Source organism: Amblyraja radiata, chromosome 7 (assembly GCF_010909765.2).
Source record: "Amblyraja radiata isolate CabotCenter1 chromosome 7, sAmbRad1.1.pri, whole genome shotgun sequence".
NCBI lineage: Eukaryota > Metazoa > Chordata > Chondrichthyes > Rajiformes > Rajidae > Amblyraja > Amblyraja radiata.
Window position 1 is genome coordinate 76,084,309 of NC_045962.1, and position 13,740 is coordinate 76,098,048.

General features: G+C 46.8%; 1 protein-coding gene and 1 long non-coding RNA gene across 2 annotated transcripts in view; one reads left to right on the top strand and one right to left on the bottom strand.

Annotated features, from left to right (window-relative positions):
• Positions 1-5,562: 5,562 nt before the first annotated feature.
• Positions 5,563-10,858, bottom strand: LOC116975555. Its single transcript, XR_004412656.1, has 3 exons — positions 10,536-10,858; positions 8,410-8,549; positions 5,563-6,067 (listed from the first exon to the last, which is right to left on the bottom strand). It is a non-coding gene; the product is annotated as an uncharacterized LOC116975555 (long non-coding RNA).
• The window catches only part of LOC116975554 (leucine-zipper-like transcriptional regulator 1), a 61,064-nt gene continuing 56,814 nt past the window's right edge, over positions 9,491-13,740 (top strand). Inside the window, exon 1 of the mRNA XM_033024832.1 lies at positions 9,491-9,578. The gene's annotated coding sequence lies outside the window, so the exon portion shown is untranslated. The remainder of the gene's footprint in view (positions 9,579-13,740) is intronic.

Genomic DNA, 13,740 nt, shown 5'->3' on the forward strand with positions numbered 1-13,740 from the left:
AGAAAAGGTCGCATCCCCCCCGAAGAAAGAGACTAAAAAAAAACGTTTCCCCTGCCCCCCACACACATACACAACTAAAAATAAACTAAAACAAAGGAGACAAAAAAATAAAAAGACAGACGGACTACAGGCGAGCCGCAGCTGCTTGGGCAGCGCCGCCACTTCCGGAGAATCATCTCGAGAACCGCAAAATCAGAATGGAAGTAAGCCACCCTCAATCCCAAGTGAGAAGAAGATTAGATCATAGATACACATTTCAAACTGTAAATTTGTGATGAACTATCCACCACCAGCTGAAAAATATCCATCACCTTTTGCCTGGCAATAGTACATAGATACAAACATACAAAAAATGTAGGATAGAATACAAGATATGTATTCCCCAACCATGGATGAAGCACGAGGTTCACTCCCAGGTGTAGTCCAAGTCTGCAGCATTCAAGTCAAATGATCCCAAGCAGTACTAGAAATCTATCCATGACATTGGCGGAACCATTGAGATTGCCAAAAGGAAATTGCAAGCTAAGCTGCAGTCTCGAGGCAACAACACTGATATCCGTAGATTGAGGCAAGGCGTGCATGCTGTAACGTGAAGGAGGGCAGCATCACTGTCAACAATAGAGCCCTCCTCCAGTGATCTCAATGTATTCTACGGCCGCTTTGAACAGAAGGTCGGTGGTGAAATGCCACCCGCCCCACCAGTCTCGGGCGCACCTGCACCATTGCTGACTGTCGCAGACACAAGATCGGCCGTCCTGAGGGTGAATCCGCAGAAACACAGAAACATAGAAAATAGGTGCAGGAGTAGGCCATTCGGCCCTTCGAGCCTGCACCGCCATTCAATATGATCATGGCTGATCATCCAACTCAGTATCCTGTACCTGCCTTCTCTCCATACCCCCTGATCCCTTTAGCCACAAGGGCCACATTTAACTCCCTCTTAAATATAGCCAATGAACTGGCCTCAACTACCTTCTGTGGCAGAGAATTCCACAGGTTCACCACTCTTTGTGTGAAGAATGTTTTTCTCATCTTGGTCCTAAAAGATTTCCCCCTTATCCTTAAACTGATCCAATGGGAATTCCTGACCGTGCATCCTCGAGACCTTTGGGAATCAGCTGGCAGAGTTATTCACAGACTTCTTTAATCTCTCCTCTACATCGTAAGACCAAGCGCAGGCGCAGCGATCGTTTCGTTGAACACCTCCGATCATCTACCTAGGCCCATGTGATCTCCCGCTTGCTAAATACTTGAACTCCCCTTCCTCTTCCCACACTGATCTTTCTGTCCTGGGCCCCCTCCACTGTCAGAGTGAGGCCCAACACAAGTTGCAGGAACAGCACCTTATATTGCACTTGGGCAAGCTTACAACCCAGCGGTATGAATGTTGATTTCTCTAACTTCAAGTAACCCTTGCTTTCCCTCTCTCTCCATCCCTCCCCCATCCTAGTTCTCCTATTAGTTTCACCGTCCTCCTGATTAAATGTTACCGATTGTGTGCCTCCTTGTCACCTTCCCCTCAGCTAACAATGAACCATTTTACGTTTCCTTATCATAATCTGTTTTGATTGGTGTTTTCACACCTTACCCTTTCATGTCTCTTTGCCGCCCTCTGCTCTGACTCGCTGTATGAAGAAGGGTCTCAACCCGAAACGTCACCCATTCCTTCTTTCCAGAGATGTTGCCTGTCCCGCTGAGTTACTCCAGCATTTTGTGTCTATTTTCAGTTTAAACCAGCATCTTCCTACACATTTAATCTCTCACTACTGCATTCCGAGGTCCCCACCTGCTTCAAAAAGACCACTATCATCCCGGTGCTGAACAAATGTAAGGAAGCGTGCCTCAATGATCCAGTGGCTCTAACATCCACCATCACAAAGTGCTTTAAGAGACTGGCAATGGTGCACATTAATTCCAGCATCCCAGCCAAACCTCATCCACTGCAGTTTGCTTACTGTCGCAGCTGGTCTGAGCAGATGCCATCACCCTGGTCCTAGACTCATCTCTGGAACACCTAGACAACAAGGGCTCCTATGTTAGACTCCTACTTATCAACTATAGCTCTGTTTTCAACACCATAATCCCACTCAAACATCGCCAAACTACTGGACCTAGGATAGACACAAAATGCTTGAGTAACTCAGTGGGACAGGCTGAAGAATGGTCTCGACCGGAAACTTCCTACACACTGCTGGACCTAGGAATCAGCTCCTTCCTCTCCCATTAGATCCTTGACGTTTTGATTCATACGCCCCTCATTTACTGGAAAGGTGACAACATCCCCTCCACAATGACTCCCAAAACCGGGGCCCCACAAGGATGCATTCTACTATACCTCCTATACACTCATGACTGTATGGCCAAATTCAGCTCTAATTCCAGCTACAAGTTTGCAGATGGTACCACCCCAGTGTGCCGAATCAGGAACAATGACCTTTCAGTTCCTTGCCTATTAAGTATTTAGCTGTCTCTTCTGCATTATTTCTTCTTATATGGAACAACTTCTTCCTCATTTCCACACACTTTGGCTGGGTCAAATGTGCAGCCAGTACTTTATTCATAGACAGAACGTGCCAGGCATGCAAATAAAGGGCCTGCCTTGGCTCGCAAATTACGCGACCTCGTGGTCGCTTGAGGCGTACGGGCACCGTATGGCTGCGCGGGGCCGGTCCCACTTAGAAGCGCGGGGCTCCGAAATTCTGGCAGACGTACGTTCTTGACGACGTACACAGCGTCTTGACGGCGTACGCTTAACGCGTGGCGTTGCGCGATGACGTCACCGCCCGGCGTGGCGTTGTGTGATGACGTCACCGCCCGACGCTGTGCGACGCCCAAATTCAGTCTGCCCGCCTCCTGCCCAGCTGATTGGTAAGCATGACGCAAATGACGTCACACGCGAACTTAGCGCGAACTTAGCGCGGACTTCCCGTGAACTCCGCTTCCGTTTGGTCGTGCCAAACGCACGCAATCGCATGCAAGTGGGACAGGCCCTTAACAGTTAACGCAATGCTATTGTCTGCTGGACATCGATCTACATTTCAACCTCTTCGAAGTGCTGGTATGTCATACCTTCACAAAAAAAGCACTGGGTGTAGCTGTGTAAACTTTCATATGCCCAAGCTATGTCTGACTTTTTGTGGGAAATGTGGACCAGTATATTTTTTCTTTCTTACTTGGGGCCTTTCCCTCAACCCTTTTCCATTACTTTAATGACTATCGTGGATCTGATTCTTACACTCATATAGAACCTTTCTTTATTTTGACTGCCAATTTGAACCCCCACCGTTAGCCCACAAATCACAAAGTTGTCTTGAATGGTTGTCAAAAATTGCAGAAGGATCTTGATCGGTTGGAATGTTTGATGGCATTTAATACAAATAAAAGTTAGGTGTTGCACTTTAGGAGCACAAACATGGGCAGAACCTACACAGTGAACGGTAGGGCTCTGGGGGGGTGTTGTGGTGCAGAGGGATCCAGGAATACAGTTAGATAGTTTGGCACATTGGCTTTCATCAGTCAGAGCAATGAGTACAGAAGTTGAGAGGTCATGTTGCAGTTGTATAAGACATTGGTGAGGCTGCATTTAGAATATTGTGTTCTAAGTTTGGACACCACGTTACAGGAAAAATGTTGTCAAGCTAGAAAGGGTGCAGAGAAGATTTACAAGGATGTTGCCAAGACTCGAGGGCCTGAACTATAGGGAGGGGTAAAGCAGGCTAGAACTCTATTCCTTGAAACGTAGGAAGATTAGGGGTGATCTTATAGAGGTGTGCAAAATCATGAGGGGAATAGATTGTGTAGACGCACAGTCTCTTGCCCAGAGTAGGGGAATCGAGAACCTGATGATATAGTTTTAAGGTGGAGAGGGAAAGATTTAATATGAACCTGAGGGGTAGCTTTTTCATGCAAAGGGGGGGAGTTGTATGGAACTAGCTGCCTGATGAGGTAGTTGAGGCAGGTACTATCGCAACAATTAATGAACATTTACACAGGTACATGGATAGGACAGGTTTAGAGGGTTATGGGTCAAATGCAGGCAGGTGGGACTACAATAGATGGGATATGTGGGCAGGTTGGTCCAAAAGGCCTGTTTCCATACTGTAAGACTATGTGTCTCTATGACTGCCCATCGTAAGATCATAAGTCATAAGGTCATAAGTGATAGGAGTAGAATTAGGCCTGTTGGCCCATCAAGTCTACTCTGCCATTCAATCATGGCTGATCTATCTCTCCCTCCTAACTCCATTCTCCAGTCTTCTCCGACACCTGTACTTATCAAAAATCTGTCTATCAATGCCTTAAAAATATCCACTGACGGCCTCCACAGTCTTCTGTGGCAAAGAATTCCAGATTCACCACCCTCTACCTAAAGAAATGTAGACAATAGACAATAGGTGCAGGAGTAGGCCGTTCGGCCCTTCGAGCCAGCACCGCCATTCACTGTGATCATGGCTGATCATCCACAATCAGTACTCCTTCCCTGCCATCTCCCCATATCCCCTGATTCCGCTATCTTTAAGAGCTCCATCTAACTCTCTCTTGAAAGCATCCAGAGAATTGGACTCCGCTGCCTTCTGAGGCAGAGAATTCCACAGATTCACAACTCCCTGGGTAATTTCTCCTCATCTCCTTCCTAAAAGAACATCCTTTAATTCTGAGGCTATGACCTCTAGTCCTAGACTCTCCCACCAAATGGAAACATCCTCTCCACATCCACTCTATCCATGCCTTTCACTATTCCGTAGGTTTCAATGAGGTCCTCCTCATTCTTCTAAACTCCAGCGACTACAGGCCCTGTGCCGACAAATGCTCATCACAGGTTAACCTACTCATTCCTGGGATCATTCTTCTAAACCTCCTCGGGACCCTCTCCAGAGCCAACACATCCTTCCTCAGATATGGCGCCCACATTTGCTCACAACATTACAAATGCAGCCTTACCAGCGCCTTATAGAGCCTCAGCATCACATCCCTGTTTTTGTATACAAGCCCTCTTCATCCTCCCAGGTTGCCTCCTGTAAGGTCTCAATTCCATTCCAGACTAACAGTGAATCTTGTACTCCAAAAGCTGTAAACATCTGAAGCAAAACCTCCCTCCGTTTCCCTTGTGATGAACAATATCATCCTGTTTCTTATCCTAATTGCTTGGCTTTTGAAGATCCTGCACCAGGACATCCAGATTCCTCTGCATCTCCGAGATCTGCAATCCCTCATCATTTAGACAACATCCTTCTTATTTTTTTCTAGCCAAAATTAACAACTTCACATTTTCCTACAATTTATTCCATTTGCTAGATATTTGCCTATTCATTTAACCCATCTGTATCCCTTTTGTGCAGGAAGGAACTGCAGATGCTGGTTTAAACCGAAGATAGACACAAAAAGCTGGAGTAACTCAGCGATCTCTGGAGAGAAGGAATGGATGACGTTTCGGTTCGAGACCCTTCTTCAGACTCTATCCCTCTTGATCCCTTTGTAATCTGATTTCATCCCCTTCATAAAATCAGTTTAGATTTGTTTATTGTCACGTGTACCGAGGTACAGTGAAAAGCTTTTGTTGCGTGCCAACCATTCACTGGAAAGACAACACATGATTACAATCAAGCCATCCACAGTGTACGGATACATGATAAAAAGAATACTGTGAATCCCGATTAGTGCAGGATAAAGTCCAGTAAATGCGGCCAAAGAATTAAAGTAGGCGTAAATGGATCAGCGGATATCTTTAAGGCCGAGATAGATAGATTCTTGATTAGTATGAGTGTCAGGGGTTATGGGGTGAAGGTAGGAGAATGGGGTTAAGAGGGAGAGATAGATCAGCCATCATTGAATGGCGGAGTAGACTTGATGGGCCGAATGACCCAATTTAGCTCCAATCACTTATGAATTTATGACCATTTTCCAGTGATGAGGAAATTTAGTGATCTCAGGAACAATATGTTAATTCAAGTCAAGTCAAGTCAAGCCTTTGTAGTGTAGTTCTGCAAACGCGAGGGGATCATACCATCAGTCCTATTTTTGTACATAATCTGAAAATGTTGGAGGCACCCAGCGGATTAGGCAGCATCTGTGAAACAAGAAGCAGTTATTGTTTTAAATCGGAGGTTGTGCTGAGTGCATCCAGCATTTTCTGTTTTTATTTTGGATTTCCAGCATTTACAATTTCCTTAAGTTCCATTTACAATTTGCGTCATTTATTTTACGTTTTTCATCCATCTCTGGCATTTGAAAGAGGTCGGTGTCATCTTAAACAAAATCTATTGCTTAAAAAAAAGATTTTGGGTCATTCATTTCAATTGAATATTATCTTTGGCACTTCATAGTTTATTTTAGTTTAGATTAGTGATACAGCGCGGAAACAGGCCCTTCTGCCCTTTGAGTCCGCACCGATAACGAATATTTATTACATGTCATTTGAACCTCAGTGAGGCTCAAACGAAACTCCGTTTCCACAGCCACACAAAGACAATTCCTACAAAACATACAAACAATTCAATTTACACAAACATCCATCACAGCGATCCCCGCACCTTGACACTATCCTACACACACTAGGGATACATTTTACATTTCTACCGAGCCAATTAACCGGCAAACCTGTACGTTTTTCGAGTGTGGGAGGAAACCGAAGATCTCGGAGAAAACCCACGCGGTAACGGGAGAACGTACAAACGGCGTACAGACAGCCCCTGTCTGTCAGGATCGAACCCGGGTTTCTGGTCCTGTAAGGCAGAAACTCTACCGTTGCACCACCGTGACGCCCCATGCAAGATTCATGAAGAGTTTCAGTTTAGTTTATGGTCACCTGTATGGGCGGTGCGACCGACGTCGCAGCGGCCTCTGCAGTCTGTCTGTGTTTTTTGTTTTTTTTTGTCCCGTTGAGGGTATAGTTTGTAGTGGGCTTTTAAATGTGTATGTGTGGGGGGCGGGGGGTGGGTGGGGGGAAACTTTTAAATCTCATCCCTGCACGGAGACCCGACCTTTTCTCTGTCGGGTCTCCGTTGTCGTTGGGGCCTGGCGCCGTGGAGCGGCCTCCAACCGGAACGACCTGGGGGCTCAAGTCACGGAGCCTGCAGAACTGCGGACTTACCATCGTGGAGCTGGCCAGCTTCTGAGCGTGGAGAGTTCGGAGCGTGGAGAGCTGCGGTGGCGTGCGGCTGCAACCCGACTCCGGTGGATGGTGACACCGGGAGCTCGCGGGTCCCCGGTGGGAGACTGCTTTGCGGGGCACCAATAACGGCGACTTCTCCCGCTCGGGGTTGAGAGTGACCTGGAGTGGGGCCCTACATCGCCCGGCGCGGCTTTAAATGGCCGCGGACTTGCTAGCGCCCGCCGGGGGCTTTGACTTTGACATCGGGAGAAGAATGGAGAGCAGGGGAGAGACAAGCCTTTGCCTTCCATTACAGTGAGGAGGAGATTCACTGTGATGGATGTTTGTGTAAATTGTGTTGGTGTGTGTCTTGGTTCTTTTCTTGTATGGCTGCAGAAACCAAATTTCGTTTGAACCTCATGTGAGGTTCAAATGACAAATAAATGGTATTGTATTGTATTGTATCGAGGTAGAGTGAAAAGCTTTTGTCACATGCTATCCAGTCAGTGGAAAGATAATGCATGATGCCAATCGAGCCATTTACGGTGTTTAGATACATGATAAGGGAATAACGTTTAGTGTAAGGTAAAGCCACCAAAGTGTGATCAAGGATGGCCCGAGGTAGACAAAAATGCTGAAGAAACTCAGCGGGTGAGGCAGCATCTATGGAGCGAAGGAAATAGGCGATGTTTCGGGTCGAAACCCTTCTTCAGACTCATGTGGGGGGGGGGGGGAAGAAGAAGAAGAAGGATAGTCCGAGGGTTACCAATGAGGTAGATAGTAGTTCAGGACTGTTCTCTGGTTGTGTTAGGATGATTCAGTTGCCTGATAACAACTAGGAAGAAACTGTCCCTGAATCTGGAGGTGTGCGTTTTCACACGTATACTTTTCGCCTCGGGAGAGTGGAGAAGAGGGAGTGGCCAGGGTACCAATTGTCCTTGATTTTGCTGCTGGCCTTGCCGAGGTAGCGGGAAGTGTAAATGGAGTTGATGGCAGGCACGGAAATCGCTATCAAAACATGGGGGGGGGACACAATTTCTTGGCGGCCGCGCGCGCAAGCGCACACACACACACACACGCCAGGCTTCGGAGGCTTCAGCCGTGAACCCTATGGAGACACACTTTCAAAATAAACTTATCGAGAGAGGTGGCGGAGCGAGCACTCGGTGCTGGGATCAACATCAGACAAGGCGCTAGTGGGGAGAAAAAGACTCCGTACAGACAGCGCCCGGAGTCAGGGTCTAAACCTGTGTCCCAGGCGCTATGAGGCAGCAGCCACGTGCGGGCCGAGTGGCCTCTCTCTCTCTCTCTCTGTGTACCTGCCAGCTGCTGCAGCAGACTCTCCACCTTCCACATAGAGGACGGCATCCCCGGCGATGATCCGCCCAGGTTCCCTCTGCTCATCAGGCGCTGACTCTACGCTGTACTGAATCACCGCCGAGTCAAGTGGCGCGCTGGGCTGGAGGAGAGAGCGAGATGCATTAGTGCGAGGCTTCGGCCATGGGCTTGAATCGGCCCGTTCACGGGGTCTTTAATCGGCCGGCGGAGGCTTCAACATCGGGAGCCTTGATCGCCTCGATGCAGCAGTTTGATTTTAAGCCGCGATGGGCGCTGAAACCTACGTTGAGGAAGGGCATTATAATTTGAGGAAGGACATCCTTGTGATTGAGGCAGTGCAGCGTAGGTTCATGAGATTGATCCCTGGGATGGCGGGACTGTCATATGGGGAAAGACTAGGCTTGTATTCACTGGAGTTTAGAAGGATGAGGGGGTATCTTATAGAAACATAAAATTATAAAAGGACTGGACAAGCTAGATGCAGGAAAACTGTTCCAAATGTTGGGCAAGTCCAGAACCAGGGTTATTGATAGGGGACGATCAGCTATGATCATAATGAATGGCGGTGCTGGCTCGAAGGGGCCGAATGGCCTCCTCCTGCACTTATTTTCTATGTTTCTATGAAAGGCCCCGCGTATGGGTCGATTCAGCCCTTAGAAAGTGGTTGATAAAGTCCGGATGACAAAACATGGGGTGGGAGATTGTCTCCCACCTCTCAAAGCATGGGGGGGGGGGGTCCCCCCTGTACCCCCCAGGATTTCCGCCCCTGTGTGATGGTCTGGGCTGCGTCCACAATTCGCTGCACCTTCTTGCGGTCTTGGATGGAGCTATTCCCAAACCAAGCTGTGACCCATTCTGATAAAAAATGCTTTCTATGGCGCATCTGTAGAAGCTTAAGCAGGCATGAATTTGAGTTTAGTTTATTGCTTATATTCATTCTCATTTAAGCAGCCATGTCATCAGGAAAGTAAAAGAGATGAAGCTGTGTATTAATAGTCTGCACTGGGAGAGCTCTTGGTCTGACATGGTTAATCGTTAACCATCCGGTGCTGTAGAAGGCAGCACTGAGCAACCCACGGCGGAGGCAACTCAACAACTAACAGCAGGGCGGTGCCTGCGAACTGTTCAGAAGCTCCTTGGCGGATGTTGGGTGAGTGAAATGTTTATCCTCAATTTATGGCATGGTATCGTCTCCGGGGTTTCTTGCGATGAGTTTTCAGAGCAGCGGGAGAGTGTGGGGTGGGGGAGGGATGGAGAATGCAACTTTGTCCCAGATGGGCACATGGATCCTCAGCGAAATGTAGCAACTTTGTTAAAGCGGCGGTAGCGAAATTCCGTCAGAGTGGAACTGTTACTCCCTCTACATCAAACCACTGATACTATTATTATTATCTTTAAAATGCACTATTAATGCTATTCGCATACATTCTGCCGACTTCCATTCGGCTGCATTTGTGGGAAAAAACAAACATATAAAATGGCATAAACTACTTAATTAATTAAAGTCTGAGAAGGTTTGGGGGAAGTTTTTTCCTCCGATTGTAAAGGTTCTGTTCTCGGGGGCTCGGATGTTTTTGTGTGTCCCGGGTCCCGGTTGGTTCATTGTTAGTCTCGCTGACGCTTAAGTTACCGAAGCCCGTTTGTACTTAACAGCCGGCAGCAGGTCCGGGCGTGCTGTCGTGTAAGCTGATCCTCACTTTGACGTGCTTACAAATAAATGTACGTGTGTTTGCTGAATCTGGATCTCAAGGCATTTCAAGCTTGAGCTATGTATCACACATGGAACCCGACCATGTGAAGTGAAATCAACAAAATTGACCGAAGCCTCAAGCAAAATGCTGGGTTGAAATGAAATGAAAAAAAATCCTAAAGGTTTTGGGAAGGAATTGCAGAATTGGCGGCTGAAGGCACGATAGTGGACAATGGAGAATTCAGATTGAAGGGGAGTCGAGAGGGTAGAATTGGAGCCACCCGCGTACCTCAGAGGGTTGGAGGGCAGGAGGAGTTGACAAAGTTAGGGAGGGGTAAAAATCACACAGGCAATTTTGTTTCGCGGTGGATGCAGCGGCGACAGTGGGAGAACAACTTGAAGGTAGTTTAGGATTACCTTATCCCCACTCAGTAGTTGTGGAAACTTAGATAGTCCTGGTATATGTGGAAAAGGGCCACTGCTCTGTGTTGCTTATACCAGCGATGAGAAGGTACCTGTTGACTTATGATTTGAGAGTCCCAACAGCAAGTTTTTTGCTTGAGGCTTGTATGCGTTTACGACCGACTTTGGCATCGGCACTCTGCGTCTATCGGGCTTACTTTAAAGAACTTCAGATGGTTTTCTTTAAGGTTTAATGGCAATGTTGGAGATAAGGTGAAAGCAACATGGGCAAGCGTTTTGTTGGCTTGCGTGACCAGGGAGGGCTAGCTTCAAGTCAAGTCCCATCTCCTGTTGACACAATCGGCCGGGACACTTCGTACGTCAGCGTGACTCAGTCAGCATTGTCGACGTAATTATGACTGTTCACTGGACAAATCTCAGTTCTGGTAAAATTCCACTGCTGGGTGTAGCAGAACTTGTTCTTGCTCTCGAAGGTAATGGTGGTGCCTGGAGCATATAGAAGGCAGACCAGCACACGCACAGGACCTCCCTCCTTCCCACCCCAATCTCTGTGCTCAACATTATACCAAGTTGAAACTAATCTCTTCTGCCTGCATGTGTTCCACATCCCCCCACCCCCCCTCTCTCCTGTATATCCATGTCTCTGTCCAAAAGCCTCTTAACACCACAATGAACAAGTACCCTTGACAGCACATTCCAGTCGCACACCAAGAGCCAAGTCAAGAGTGTTTTATTGTCATATGTCCCGAAGGGACAATGACATTCTTACTTGCTGCAGCACAACAGAATATGTGAATATGTAAACATTGTATATAACGGGGGTAAAAAGAAAATTTTCAATAAATAACAAATATAATGAATAATAATATAGTCTTTTGCAATTCAGAGCTTATTCGTTGTGTTTAATAGACTGATGGCTGTGGGGAAGAAGCTGTTCCTGAACCTGGACGTTACAGTCTTCAGGCTCCTGGTACCTTCTTCCTGATGGCAGCAGTGAGAAAAGTGTGTGGCCAACTCTCCGTACTTAAATAAAATCTGCCCCAAACATCTTGCTTGAACTAATCTATCTACCTGCAAGTGATCCATACTCTTCCATTCCCTGCGCCTATCAAAAAGCCTCTTTATCAAATGCCACTATTGTATCTGCGTCCACCACTACCCTAGGCAGCATTTTTCCAGACACCCACTACTCTCTGTAGGGGGGGGAAAAATTGCATCGGATTTAGAATTTACTAATAGATATAGCGTGGAAACAGGCACTTCGGCCCACCGAGTCATCGATCACCCCATCATACATTAGCACTATCCTGCACTCTCAGGACAATTTACCAAATCCAATTAACCTACAAACCTGGGTGTTGGGAGTGTGGGAGGAAATCGGAGCATCCAGAGAAAACCCACACGGTTACAGGGAGAATGTACAAGTGGGGCTTAGGGTTGATGGGTGTGTTGGACCCTACATCTCTGACTCCATGAGGGGGGGGAGATTTGGCTGACTTCAACCTTTCAGTGAGTGGAACAGGAGAATTTGGCCAGGAATTTACTGAAATAGTTACTTTGAGATGGGGTGAGCGGGGAGCGTTGCACAAAGTCACATTGCCGGGTAATGAATGGAAGCAGTTGTCAGGCGATGTTATGTAACAGGAAATAGGCAGCCTTGGCTCAAATTTCGCCAGAGTTCGTCCGAGTTAATATCGCACTCATGTTATGAACATTCTGGTTCAGTTTGGGACACTTGTCAGCGAGAGGGATGGTATCAGTGGCTGTGGGAATAGTTCATGAGTGGGTCTGGGATGATTGCTTTACACTAAACATGATTTACTTGTTGGAAATTTAAAGTCAGGCGGAAAGTTTAAAAGAGATGTTCGGGACTTTTTTTTTTTTTTTACACACAGAGAGTGGCTAAACAGTTTGAAGAAAATGGCAGAGATGAGAGTAATTGAAACGGTGGTTGCTGTCAGTGTATATAAATAAATTGACTTGGGAAGCTGTGAGGTGGATATGTAAGAAAATACAATGTTTTTTTGTGTGTACGTATGTATGCGTGTATATATGTATTTGTGAGTATGTATGTGTGTGTGTATATACACACTGAACAAATTTTCTCTCTATTATATTGTTCACAGTGTACTATGTTTACATATTCTGTTGTGCTATTGCAAGTAAGGATTTCTATCGAGGACATATGACAATAAAACACTCCCTCTCTTGACTCTACAACGATGACTGCTGAATGAATGGCTGAACTTTAGCTTTTAGAGATACAGCACAGACTCTCAGTCTGAAGAAGAGTCTTGACCCGAAACGTCACCCATTCCTTCTCTCCAGAGATGCTGCCTGTCCTGCTGAGTTACTCCAGCATTTTGTGTCTATCCTCGACGGAAACAGGCCCTTCGGCCCACTGAGTCTGCACCGACCAGCAATCGCCCCCGTACACTAACACTATCCTGCACAATTTACAATTTTACCCGCCAATTAACTTACAAACCTGTACGCTTTTGGAGTGTGGGAGGAAACTGGAGCACCCGGGGAAAGCCCACGCGGTCACTGGGAGAACATATATACTCCGTACAGATATCACCTGTAGTCAGGATTGAAACCGGGTCTCTGGCCCTGTAAGGCAGAACTCCTACCGCCTTGCATCCCTTTGGCCAGCTCATTGAAGGCTGAGGCTACGTGAAGAGCCAAGCTATCTTGTCTCCCCCAAGGAAGCGTACTTGTTTCTTGAGCTGCCACAAATCACACATCCACTCCAACCTTTCCCAAATTTATGACACAGAAGAAGGCTGTTCAGCCCATTTTCCCTCTACCCATCAAAAAGCGAAATGCTGAGCAAGGTCCCACTTTCTGGCATCAGTGACGTCAGCCTGCAGAACCCAGCTCTTTGAGTAGACAGCCATTTTTATAAAGGTAGACAGAAGATGTTGGAATCTTGAGCAAAAAAACAAAGTGCTGGACGAACTCAGCAGGTCAGGCGGAATCTATGGAAGGAAATAGACTGATGACGTTTTGGGTTGGGACACTTTGGCAAGACTGGACTTGAAAAGGGGACCCAACCCAAAATGGCAACAGTCCATTTCTCTCCACAGATGTCTGCTACTCACTGAATTCCACCAGCATTAAAAAAAAAACAAAAACTTTTTAGATGTGTTGAAAAATTCTGCTTCTTTGACCTTCTCGGGCAATGATCTCCAGACTC